General features: G+C 47.4%; 1 pseudogene; it reads left to right on the forward strand.

The window, feature by feature from the left end:
- Window positions 1–3,350: 3,350 nt before the first annotated feature.
- The window catches only part of LOC142312295 (uncharacterized), a 31,303-nt pseudogene continuing 20,574 nt past the window's right edge, over window positions 3,351–14,079 (forward strand).

Here is a 14,079-nt window from a genome sequence, read left to right on the forward strand (position 1 = left end):
GGGGCTTATACTGTATATAGAGAGGCTGTGTGGGGGCTTATACTGTATATAGAGAGGCTGTGTGGGGGCTTATACTGTATATAGAGAGGCTGTGTGGGGCTTATACTGTATATAGGAGGCGGTGTGGGGGATTATACTGTATATAGAGAGGCTGTGTGGAGGCTTATACTGTATATAGGAGGCTGTGTGGGGGATTATACTGTATATAGGAGGCTGTGTGGGGGATTATACTGTATATAGAGAGGCTGTGTGGAGGCTTATACTGTATATAGAGAGGCTGTGTGGGGGTTTATACTGTATATAGACAGGCTGTGTGGGGGCTTATACTGTATATAGGAGGCTGTGTGGAGGCTTATACTGTATATAGAGAGGCTGTGTGGGGGCTTATACTGTATGTAGAGAGGCTGTGTGGGGGCTTATACTGTATGTAGAGTGGCTGTGTGGGGCTTATACTGTATATAGTGAGGCTGTGTGGGGCTTATACTGTATATAGAGAGGCTGTGTGGGGGCTCATACTGTATATAGGAGGCTGTGTGGGGGCTTATACTGTATATAGAGAGGCTGTGTGGGGGCTTATACGGTATATAGAGAGGCTGTGTGGGGCTTATACGGTATATAGGAGGCTTTGTGTGGGCTTATACTGTATATAGGAGGCTGTGTGGGGCTTATACTGTATAGGAGGCTGTGTGGGGGCTTATACTGTATATAGGAGGCTGTGTCGGGGCTTATACTTTATATAGGAGGCTGTGTGGGGGTTTATATTGTATATAGGGAGGCTGTGTGGGGGCTTATATTGTATATAGGGAGGCTGTGTGGGGGCTTATACTGTATATAGAGAGGCTGTGTGGGGGCTTATACTGTATATAGAGAGGCTGTGTGGGGAATTATACTGTATATAGAGAGGCTGTGTGGGGGGCTCGTACTGTATACAGAGAGGCTGTGTGGGGGCTCATACTGTATATAGAGAGGCTGTGTGGGGGCTCATACTGTATATAGAGAGGCTGTGTGGGGGCTCATACTGTATATAAAGAGGCTGTGTGGGGGCTTATACTGTATATAGAGAGGCTGTGTGGGGGCTTATACTGTATATAGAGAGGCTGTGTGGGGGCTTATACTGTATATAGAGAGGCTGTGTGGGGGATTATACTGTATATAGAGAGGCTGTGTGGGGGGCTCGTACTGTATATAGAGAGGCTGTGTGTGGTCTCATACTGTATATAGAGAGGCTGTGTGTGGTCTCATACTGTATATAGAGAGGCTGTGTGGGGCCTCATACTGTATATAGAGAGGCTGTGTGGGGGCTTATACTGTATATAGAGAGGCTGTGTGGGGGATTATACTGTATATAGGAGGCTGTGTGGGGGCTTATACTGTATATAGAGAGGCTGTGTGGGGCCTCATACTGTATATAGAGAGGCTGTGTGGGGGCTTATACTGTATATAGAGAGGCTGTGTGGGGGATTATACTATATATAGTGAGGCTGTGTGGGGGCTTATACTGTATATAGAGAGGCTGTGTGGGGCCTCATGCTGTATATAGAGAGGCTGTGTGGGGCCTCATACTGTATTTAGAGAGGCTGTGTGGGGCCTCATACTGTATATAGAGAGGCTGTGTGGGGGCTCATATGGTTTATAGGGAGCTAGAGTGCCTTGTGAAAGTATTCACCCCCACCCCTTGTCATTTTTCATGTTTTTCCTCCTCACAACGTGGAATTTCACTGTGTTTTGAGGGTTTCCATCAGGTCATGTAGAGAACCTGCCGACAACTGCGAACATTTGATTTCTTTTTATAGGACAAAATAACTGAAACAGTGTGAAAAACTATTCACCCCCCCTAAAGTCAGTACTCTGTGGAGTCTCCTTTTGTGGTAATTACAGCTACAATCACTTTGGATAAGTCTCTCTGAGCTTTCCACATTTTGCCACTGGGATTTTTGCCGTTTCTTCAAGACAAAACTGCTCCAGCTTCTTGAAATTAGATGTTTCCTCTGGTGATCAGCGATCTTCACATCTGACTACAAATTCTTGATTGGATTAAGGTCTGGGCTGTGACTCGGCCGCTCAAATACATTTACACGATTCCCATTACACCCCTCCAGTGTTGCTTTAGCAGTAGCTTTGGGTCATTGTCTTGTTGGAAGATGAACCTCCGTCCCAGTCTCAAATCACTGACAGACTGAAACAGGTTTTGCTCAAGAATATTCCTATAGTTTGCACCATCCATGTTCCTCCTGACTTTGACCATTTCCCTGTCCCTGATGCCAAAAACATCTCAACAACTTGATGCTGAAACCACCATGTTTCATTGTGGGGATTATGTTCTCGGGGCGATGTGTTGGTTTGGTAATGCTGATTCCAGTGTCGGTAAATGAGACGAGAATTAGTGATATGGCAGATGAGTCTATGAGAAACGTATTCCGCTGCTGACTTCGAAGAGGAAACTGCTTTTTGTGTGTGTGGCCTAAATATATAGGATTTATTAGTAGATAGAACAAAATGACTACTGTAAAATACTAAAAAAAATAGTATCACATAATGATCCCCTATTACTCCTGTGCCCCGCCAGTCTCTATATTTTTTTGTCAAATTGGTCAGTGATAACAAACGTAATCTCTGCAGTCAATCAGTGGCTGAAACATTGACCAAAATAACCAGTGATTGAGAGCGGAGGAGACATCTTAGTCGACAATTCAATTTGTGTTCCAGTCCATACGAAACAAGAACGAACAACTTCTACACGTTCTGTCTCCTCATATGTTTTATCTCCGGTAATTATATTATTACAGCGGATTATTTATGGTGTTACATCGTCATCTTCTCCCCATTCAGGTCCCTACAATATCAGATCCTCTCAGTGGAGATCTTCTATAGAAGAGAATTCTCCTGATTGCCCCGTGAAGGATGGATATGGACAGGGACAAGATGGCGGAGAGGATATTACACCTCACCCTAGAGATCCTCTTCCGGCTTACTGGAGAGGTGAGAGATTCTGATGACGTCACATTACACCATTCTTATCTATGGGAATAACAGATGGACAGAACTGGAGAGGTGAGGACTCTGGAAATGTCTAGAGTGAGATTTCTTACTGTGTCTCTCCATAACCAGGATTACACAGTAGTGAAGAAGACCTCTAGTGAGCGCTGTCAGGCCCCTGTGTCTGAGGGAAGACCCCTGAGCCCAATCACGGGGCCTCCACCTCACCCCCCGATACATGAGGACATCAATGACCAGAAGATCATAGAACTCACCTACAAGATGATGGAGCTGCTGACTGGAGAGGTGACACTGCTGGGAATGCTGGGACATTATACAGTAACGCTATGAAGGGATCGGGGGTGACGGTATCCTTGTATGTGTCAGGTTCCTATAAGGTGTCAGGACGTCACCGTCTATTTCTCCATGGAGGAGTGGGAGTATTTAGAAGGACACAAAGATCTGTACAAGGACGTCATGATGGAGGATCCCCGGCCCCTCACATCACCAGGTAATAGACAGGACTAAATACACACGGCCTATAATTATCTGTATGTAAGGAATGAATTCAGTCCCTGTATGTGTCTCCTCCAGGTCTATCCAGTAAGAGGACAACACCAGAGAGATGTCCCCGTCCTCTTCTCCCACAGGACTGTAAACAAGAAGATCCCGATGTTCCTCAGGATCATCAGGTAGATGGAGAGAAGGTGCCATGAAATCTCCCTATGATGTGTAGACGGCTGTGAAGGTCTTGTGCTCAGTCTTGTTTTATCCACCAGTATTATATGTGTTATACTTGTGTAATGAGAGCGGTGGAGATTGCAGGATTAGAGCTGATCATAGATGGGACTTCTCCATCTGTCTGTGACTTTTACAATATTTGTTTCAGGTTGAAGATCTGCCCCATATTAATACTACAGAGACATATGTGAGGGATGATGAGTGGTTTAAAGTGGAAATTCCTACAGATGACTATCCAGGTGAGTAGTGACCACTAAATACAGAGAAGTCACAGATTCTTCTCAGTCACCGGCTGTGGCTGCTTTATCAGGGTTGTAGTCCGGCCATATCAAGTGGTCACCATTCTGCTGCTAGACCATCACATGCTCCTCCACCCAAAACTGTCCCCATTATTTTGGGCATTGGACCTCCTTCTGTTGGAGTGAGATCTGTATCAGACAGTTCTTACAGGTAGGATCCAACCTATCCCCTGAAATTAGAAGATGTTAACCTTTAGCTGGCCATATCTCTAATCTGCAAAGCCGAATGGCAGCGTACGTAGAATGTGCAGGCAACTTAGAAAATCATGGAAAGAAAAATCTAATCTGTATGGTGGACCCTTAAGGGAAAGCGGATGGTAATGATGCTGGTGACGTCCTAGAATCTCGGCATCTTATTGATGAATCTTCCTTCTCTCCCTTCTGTGCTGCTGAATGTGCTGATCAGGTTGTTACAAAGGTCCAGTCTTTCTTGCTAATCTTCCCTTTCATGACGAGACACCATACCATGAGCAGTGAAATTCCTACTTTCCGGGCAGTCGCAATACATGTCAAGTAAATCTGCAGCTTCTGAGTTACACATGGAACGTTTAGAATATTTAATATTTCCGATCTTGGGCATAAAAGCCGGGGACGGTGTAACCTGTGAATTACCATAAATTGAAACCTTCTCTCATTTTCTTAGAGAGGAGAACATTAGCAGAATTTATAATTATTTCTTATTGTTTATGGTTCAATACGTTTTTATTTAGTTATTCAATAATTAACAAATATTTTTTTACTATCATATATTTGAATAGAAAACCAGAAACAGAACAACGTCATACAAAAGGGGTTAGGGGGGAGAAAGAAAAACACATCATAAAACATAAAATAGGGAAACACATTAGGAAGCACAATAGGGTAAGAAAAGCCCCAATTCAAGTACTAAAAGCCTTACATTACTAGATATAACATGGATTGGTTAACAAGTCCCAAAGTCAGAAGAGGTAAAGGAAGACAGGGGTAACCATGTCCTCATATTCGTAAGACTCAGAACGGAGACAATCATATGAAATTATTAAATCTTCCATATTTAATATTCCGTATTAAAAAGTTCACAGATTAAGCCCATTTCAGCTTAGAGGGGAGAGGATGATCTCCAGTGTCTAGGGATGACTTGCCTCATTGCTGTAAAAAATATTAGGAAGAGACCTTTCTTGATGGACAAAATTGACATTGGAAATACAGAAAGTAATGCGGCTTCTGGAGAGTTCTGTAATGTTGTACCGAAAGGTTTATTAAAGAGGTCAAAGATTCAGTCCCGAAGTTGGTCAATGCCTGGACAGAGCCACCGAATATTGGTCATATTATCCACAGCTGCGTCACATCTCCAAAACTTAGATCTACCAGGGAACATGTGATGACTACGTTTGGGAGTCCTATACCACCTGAACAAAATCTTATAGATCACTTGGATATTACAAGATACCGAGATCTTATGAGTAAGGGTAAAGATCTCATCCAACTGGGCAGGAGAAAATGATCTATTGAGTTCCTGTTTCCACGCCCCGTGAAATGGAGCCGGGTCGTTTAAAGTGTAACCATGATTTTAATTTTTACATCATAAATAAATAGTGAACATGAAAATAAGCAATTCTGTCATATATCTTATCAGACAAATTTGCTTCTTTCTCTTCCAGTAATGATCAGTTAAAATTCTCAATCCTGAGGTAAAATCTGTATTCAGTGAAGACTTTCCCATTACTGAGATAAGAGATGGCGGTTGTTACTGATGAGATTCTATGATGACGGGAGGAGGGAGGAGCTAGAGGCAGAGGGAGGAGCTAAAGGCAGAGCTGCTCCATCTTCTATCTACATAGTATCTCATCAGAAGGATAGAGGAACCCCCGGTGAACTCAGCCAGTGACTGCAATACTTTGACTCCAAATGGTTTTGTTCTGTGCTGAGGAAATACATGTTAGCAATACACACTATAAGGAAAATGTATCTACCTTCTGGATCAACTCGCAACTACAAAATTTGGTCTGGAAGGGATTTGTGTAAAGCAATAGAAACACCCTTTGTTTTATTATATGGGTTACTAGAAAGGGACCAGGCATTGTAGTATCTACTGGAATAGTTAAGAACTGAAGAGGATTTAATGTATATTTCCTGAAGCACAGCTATTGAGACCCTTTGTATGTAGAGAATATATCTGACTCCTTTTCATAGGACTATTTACAATACAAGATGTAAATGTTAACTTAGTCACAATTAGAGGAAGGGAGGGAGAACGACTAAGATAGGATATAGACATGGCAAACCTGGGGAGAAATGCAAAATTGAAAGGGACAACTTCCATAGGCCACACTAAACTATTAACTCCTAGCAGGAGAAAACTGGACCTTATGAACAGGTCCCAATACCTAAGTGGGGTTGAGGAAGTCAAGACAGGGATAATCTCCACAAGAGACCCGTATTACTCATATATTCAAAATATGTATAGTATACCCATCAATATAGAGAGAATAAAGGTGAAAGAGAGAAAGCAGAAAAAAGGTAATAGGAGTAGGAAAAGGAAGTGACAATGATAGATTAGGTGTAAAAAAAACAAATACTCAAACCAAACTCCCGGCCACCATTTATAGGCATCAATAATGACCGTATTGTAAATCTAATGATGGTAATAAGTACAGATCAGTCATTCTGGAGAAGACCTCATGTCTCTGAGATACCCATCACTGAGGGATAAGCGTTGCGATTTTGGTGACAGCTCTGTCTCCTAATTAGCATGTGGGTAAGAATTAAAATGTAACTTTTAACAGTACTTTAAAAACAGGGGAAATTCACAGTCAATAAACACATCAAATAACAATCCGGTAATGGGGGAATAGTAAATACAGCAAAAGTCAGCTGACCTCTATCGGAAAGTCACAAAAGGAGCCTACTAACAATGTGTAATTGCAGAGGCTGACAAAAACCTTCAAATAAAAGGCAAATAAATTGGAATGGTCTCACCGGTATGTCTTTTGTTCAAAACCCTGGTGATGAAAGGATCGCAGAGGGGGGAGCTATTTAGTGCCTAGCTACCACCAACCCCACACATTGAGATCCATTGAAGGCGTGCTCCAGTCTTCCTACGCGTTTCGTAACAACAAACTCAACAGGGGAGCCTTTACTGGATTGTGAAGCCAAGGGTATAACACCTCTTGTGGAGAGGTAGACGCCTGACCAGATTGAAGAGAATCAAAAGTTTAAATAGAGGCGGGGAACACCAATTGTACTCTCATTGGCTGATCAGTCATGTGACCTCATCGGGCCCAAAGTATGTACTGCGCATGCGCCCGCAACAGATGTTTAAACCTACAATAAATAGCAAAATTCAAGGTATATAGCTGAGAGAGAGCAATACGCAAATAGCGGGGGACGATTTCTGCATTGATGTAATTCTCAAGGCTTTGTACCTCCCACCAAGATGTAATCTGATTTTTATAGATACGGGTAAGTTCTTTAAGTGCTCCGTTAAATGTGGGAGTATATTTGGGTTGAACAAATACCCTGTCAGAAAATACGTCCCTTGCCTCAGTAGTCCACCTCTCAGTGTGTAAGCCAGTCGCAAGAAAACCTGCCATACCCAATTAAATCCATAATATAGCAGGAGCAGATACCCAGGGGATTGGAATATGAAATAGCAGGGTAAGAATTAAAATGTAACTTTTAATAGTACTTTACATTGCCTGCATTACAGAATGTCCTTTTCTTGTTCACATGACTGTTCCACGATGCGATTACGCTTGGGTCTCTATTTTACTGCGGTGCTAGATGAGTGGGATGCGCATGCGCTGTACCTCCTGTTCACTGGGTGATTGCCATCATTGTATTACCCCCCCAGTGGAACGTACTGTTTGCTCACGTGATCGCCCCACGTGTCCTTGTTGTCACGGGCTCTGCTGCTGTGTATTTTACCATTACTCGGGTGTGCATGCGCTGTTGCGTCCCGTCCTCTTGGCCGGGAGCGCACGCGCGATCAGCCCCGTTTACAATCCAGCCCTACTGTGCACAATAGCTTTCAAAACGCAGCGTGCAATACATTGCTGCACGCTATCTCAGCTATGTACCTTGAATTTTGCTATTTATTGTAGGTTTATACATCCGTAGCGGGCACATGCACAGTACATGCTTTGGGCCCGATGAGGTCACACGACTCTGATCAGCCAATGAGAGCACAATTGGTGTTCCCCGCCTCTATTTAAACTTTTGATTCTCTTCAATCTGGTCAGGCGTCTACCTCTCCACAAGAGGTGTTATACCCTTGGCTTCACAATCCAGTAAGGGCTCCCCTGATGAGTTTGTTGTTACGAAACGCGTAGGGAGACTGGAGCACGCCTTTAATGGATCTCAATTTGTGGGGTTGGTGGTAGCTAGGCACTAAATAGCTCCCCCTCAGCGATCCTTTCATCACCAGGGTTTTGAACAAAAGATATACCGGTGAGACCATTCCAATTTATTTGCCTTTTATTTGAAGGTTTTTGTCAGCCTCTGCAATTCAATCCACATTGTTAGTAGGCTCCTGTTGTGACTTTCCGATAGAGGTCAGCTGACTTTTGCTGTATTTACTATTCCCCCATTACCGGATCGTCACTTGATGTGTTTATTGACTGTGAATTTCCCCTGTTTTTAAAGTACTATTAAAAGTTACATTTTAATTCTTACCCTGCTAATTCATATTCCAATCCCCTGGGTATCTGCTACTGCTATAATTAGCATGTGGGATCAAATGTGGTAGAGTACGAAGTGCCGACCTTTTTCGCAGATGGATGTGAGGCATGTTGAAGGTAGATAAGTTGGTCTGGAGGTCCCTTGAATTCTGAGGAGCGGCTATCTTTTTTTGCAAAAAGTTGAAATGAGAAAACCCCCAGTGGTAGGAGATTCTTTTGGTCTCGAAGTAACTGAGTGAGTGGTCATTAGACTTTACGAAGTTGAATGTGCTTCTGGCCAGATCTGGGTGGATAACAATGTCACAGCCTTCCAGTTGTATGTTCTTTTTACATCTTGCAGCTTGCAAATAGTTTACTTTTCCTTGTAAAAATGAATGCAGGACATATCACGTGGTCTTCAGGCCAAGGTCGATTTGGGACCAATATCTCTGTGAATTATATTCATTTCCATAAGCGAGTCCTCTTTCCTCCCAAGTAAATCATAGGATAAAGTAGTAATGGTTTCCTCCAGCATATGAAAAGAGATTTCTCTTTCGTTTCATTGGGGGACACAGGACCATGGGTTATGCTGCTGTCACTAGCAGGCTGACACTAAGTAGACAGAAAAAGTTAGCTCCTCCCCAGCAGTATACACCCCGAGCCGGAGGCGGACTCAAATCAGTTTTTGCTTAGTTTCGTAGGAGGCTGATGTGGGCCGACTCGGCCCCCTTCAGCCACTTGATTTCTTGCGTATTTTTTTCATTTTTTCTCGGCGACGCTCATCGCTCTCATTCCTGTTGTCTTCTCTGTGTCTGCAGGTGTCGTTTATTTTTCTTCCCTCATCCTTTGCAGCCCTGTGGGTACCACTCCCCAGGGTCGCAGAGGCTTGAGACTTCGGGCCCTCTCCCCCGTCCATTCCCGTGGTACCACTCCCGGGTTTGCACGTGGGGCAGAACCTTTATGGGCACCCCTGATCCACCCTGCGGTATCACCCCAAAGGGTGCACAGGGCTCGGCAATAGGGACTGGATCTCCGCAGCGCGTCTGGATTTTATGATGGGGCCCACAGCGCTGTCTACATTCGCAGAGGGGCTCCCACCCCCCACCGGCGTCCACCTCCCTGCCTTCCCCACTCTACTTCCCTGGAGCCCGCAGCCATTCCATCGGTGTGCGGAGCACACAGGCACATGTGCAGAGCTCTCTGCCTGCACACCGGACAACGCTGGTGCGGCGCCGCTGATATCAGGTAGGACGCCCTTCTCCTACCTTCTCCTCCTCGGGCAGCTGCAAAATTTAGGCCCTGGTCTCGGCCTAGACGCCCTGCGCCCCAGCCACGTCCCATCAGTCGGCGGAGCGCACCGGCACACGCGCAGAGCTCCCTGCCGGCACATCGGACATCGCGGCTGCGCCGCCACTGATCTCAGGTAGGACCGCTTGTCTATACCTTCCCTCGCTCCGGCAGCTCCAAAATTTAGGTCCCGGTTGCGGCCTTGTCTTCCAGCGTCCCAGCTATTGGCCGCCGACCGTTCCGACTCCGCCCTCCGCTCAGCCCCAGGCATCACAGTGGGGGCGGTGGATGATTCGTTTTCCCGCTCTCCTCAGCCCCGCCTGCAGCCTCCTTCAGCGTCCATCTTATCCTGTAAGAAGAAAAAAAAGACTCCCGGTCTGTGGATTGCTGAGGCTGCAGCAACCTTTATAATTAGTGATCCATATACTTTTTATTTTGCATGAACAAACAGCATAACAGGAAAAACAAACTATCAAAAGAGCCACAATCATAAAAAGATAGTGGTTGTATCAGGGGTTGAGTTTATTATCGTATATATATTAAATTTATACAGGTACTTGTTCGGGCAACTAGTTTGCACATAGATATATACATATAAAACGGAACTGTGGTTTTTACTCTCAATGTATATTCCCCCAAAATGATATCTAAATAGGGTTAATACATATAATACTGGGTATCAAAGCTTGAATAATTAATTATTTCCGGACTAGTAAGGGTCACGATTGCTGTAAATCGTTCCCTCAATTGTAAATTCCCCCAAATGATGTCAAATTAGTGATAACTGCCACCGCAGCTCCAGACACTGCAGGGCCCTGCATCCCGCCCCTGCCAGCTGGTTAGCGCCCTGTCCCAGTCCGTAGATCCCCTCGCTGATGTGTCTCGGGTCATTGCGCATGCGCTGCGCCTCTTGCCGACGCTCTGTCATACCATCCACCGGACTAGCGCAATCTCCTCAGGGGGAGGTGAGCCCTGTGCCAGGGACCTTATCCACTGCTCAGAAGCGGACCCGCCAGGTGTCGTCTTCGGCGTTCCCCCCCCCCCCCCCCCCGCCCCTTCCCAGGTTTCACCTTCATACCCAGGTCCAGACTACCGCTCCTCCGGAAGCCCTCTGACCTCTCTGGTGATGACCCAGATGTAGCGCCTTTGCTGGATTCCGAGCAGGCGGCTGATGTTCGGCGATTGACGAATAGCCTGGTAGAAGCGGTGAGTCAGACTATTACGGTACGGACAGTCCTCCTCTCCTCTCCGAGCACACAGGTCTCCTTTAAACGGATGTGGCGGGCCCATGATGCATTCAGTGGACATCCAGAGTTCGCCGAGTTACTGCGTAATCACAGACAACAACCGGACACGGCGTTTACCAGCGGTAAGTCCCTTTTTCATTATCCCTTCTCCGAAGGGCTCCGAAAAGAATGGGCACGCTCCCCTGTGGTCGACCCGCCAGTGTTCCGCCTGGCTTCTCACCCCTAACGTGACGTCTCTCAGGGACTCCACGGACACCCTACGCAGCGGACTACTTTCCATCTCTGCCGATCCGGAACTGGTTAACATCTTGGGTGAGTACCTTCTCAACACAGCCCTGGTGTCTGCCAGCTGCACGGCCTAAGCCTCTAGCAGCAGTGTGACCATCCGTCGAGCCCTCTGACTCAGGATCTGGAATGCGGATGCGACCTCTGAGGAGTCGCTGACTTCCCTTCCGTTCTTAGGCCAACGTCCTTTCGGAGATTGGCTAGTCCAGTTGATCCCCTAGGCTACGTGAGGGAAGAGTACATCTCTTCCCCAGCATCGGCCCAGACGCATCCAGGATCGTCGCCTCTCCGCTCGGTTCCAGTCATTTCGCACCTCAACCTTTCAAGGCGCCTCTATCCCACCAACAGTTCCTCCGCCGTGCGATGCAGTGGACCACTTCCAGTTTCACGGCTCTACCCTTCGACCTCGCATCTATCTCCAGAGTGCTTGCAGAGATCATGGCGGCTGCCATGCCCATCCTACACTCCAGGGGTGTTATGGTCATTCCGCACTGGGACGACCTGGTGGTCAAGGGTTCTTCCTTCAAGGACTGTCGTCTTGGTGTTTAGATCGCCATCGACACCCTTTCGCTACTAGGGTAGCGGATCAATCGGAAAAAGTCCTCTCAGACCCCGGCCTGGCGGATCACCCCTTTAGGCACGGTATTCTTCCCTGCACCGAGGCCTCCGTACTCTCTGCCATCCGCGCCCAGTTTCCATCAGGTTTGGTATGTGAGTCCTCGGTCAGATGGTGGCGGTGATAGAGCCGGTACCCTTTACCCAGTTTCATCTTCGGCCTTTCCAGCGGGCCCTGCTGAAGAAGGGGGACAAATCTCTCCTTGCTATGGACCGCAGGTTCCGTCTATCGCTGGTGACCTGCCATTCACTTCGTTAGTGGACCAGTCTTCGCAACCTCCCTTAAGAAGATCCCTTCTTCTCCTCTGGAGGATAGTGTCCACCGTCGCCAGTCTCCAAGGCTGGGGTGTGCTATTCCACCATCCCTCAGCACAAGGCCGATGGACACCTCAAGAGTGTTGTCTCCCTATCAACATTCCGGAAATCGGAGCCATCCGGTTAGCCCTGCTACATTTTCAGAACCGTGTACTGGGTTGCCGAGTCAGGTTCCAGTCGGACCATGCCACGTTGGTGGCGTGCATCAACCACCAGGGAGCCGCAAGGAATATCATGGTGATGGGAGAGGTCAAGAAGATCTTGCACTGGACCGGGTCTCTTCACTCCCTAATCTCGGCAGTGCACATCCCTAGCGTGGACAATTGGACGGCCGATTTTCTCGGCAGGGAAGGACTCCATTTCAGGCAAATGGTTCCTCAACAGGGAAGTCCCCAGCCAGATCTCCGGCGGAGGAAGACTCTGGTCGTGGACCTAATGGCCTCCCGATTCAACTATCAAGTCCACGGTTCATCGAGTGGTGCCCCCTCCACCTGGCGCTAGGGTCGACGCCCTCACCCTGTCGTCGAGCCAGTTCAGGCTCCCGTGCATCTTCCCACTGTTTCCCATGATCTCGAAGGTTCTCAAGAAGATCAAGGCAGAAGGTGGCTCCAGAGTGGCCAAGACGAGCATAGTTCGCGGAACTCACTCAGCTCCTCGCAGATGCCCCGTGGCGCCTTCCAGACCGTCCAGATCTTCCGTGTCGGGGCCCTCTCTTCCACTAGGACTCAAAGTCCTAAATTTGAGGGCCTTACTAGTGGATCCCGGGTACTAGCTCAGACAGGCTTTTCGACAAGGCTGATACAGCCAATGATTAAGGCCGGGAAGCCAGTTTCTTCGAGGATCTATTACCACACGTGGAGAGTTCCTCCGGTGGTGTGAGGAGCACATCTTCTCTTCTCCTCTCTCTTCTCCCTTCCTTCATTGCTGGCATTCTTGCAGTCAGGGCAGGATGCGGGTTTCTCGCGTGCCTCCCTTTAAGGGCTAGGTGTCGGCTCTGTCAATTCGGTTTCAGAGGCCTCTCGCTTCTCGTCCGCCGATCAAGACCTTCATCCAGGGAGTCGCCCATCTAGCTCTACTGTATCGTCGTCCAATAGAAACTTGGGACCTTAATCTAGTGGTGGGTTCGCTTCAGGGGTCCCCTGTTTGAACCTTTCCGAGTTTCTTCCTGTTCTCACCTGTTTTGGAAAGTGGGTTCCTCGTTGCCATCACTTCTTTACGAAGGTCGTCAGGGCTGGCAGCCCTCTCTTGTCGTTGCCCCCTCCTTTTTTCGTCCTCCACCAGGACAAAAGGGTGCTCCGGCCAGACCCCTCTTTTCTGTCCAAGTTGGTCTCGCCGTGCCATCCAGATGTGGAGATTGGGTTTCGGTCATTCTGTCCTAGTCCTTCTCTCAGCCTGAAAGGGGCCTGGCACACTCTGGACCTGGTACGAGCCCTCAGTTTTTTATGTCTTCAGGACCGCACCTTTCGGTTACACCGACAGTCCGTTCATCCTTCCACCCGGTCCCAAGAGGGGCATGCCGGCGTCCAAGGCCAAGATTGCCACATGGATCCATTCCGCCATATTTGAAGCCTATCGCATGAAGGACGGATCTCCGCCGCGGGCAGTAAAGGCGCACTCTACCCGTGTAACGGGAGCCCCTTGGGCGATTGGACTTCAGACTTCGACCGGCCAGGTCCG

This window comes from Anomaloglossus baeobatrachus, chromosome 5 (assembly GCF_048569485.1).
Source record: "Anomaloglossus baeobatrachus isolate aAnoBae1 chromosome 5, aAnoBae1.hap1, whole genome shotgun sequence".
Taxonomy (NCBI): Eukaryota; Metazoa; Chordata; class Amphibia; order Anura; family Aromobatidae; genus Anomaloglossus; species Anomaloglossus baeobatrachus.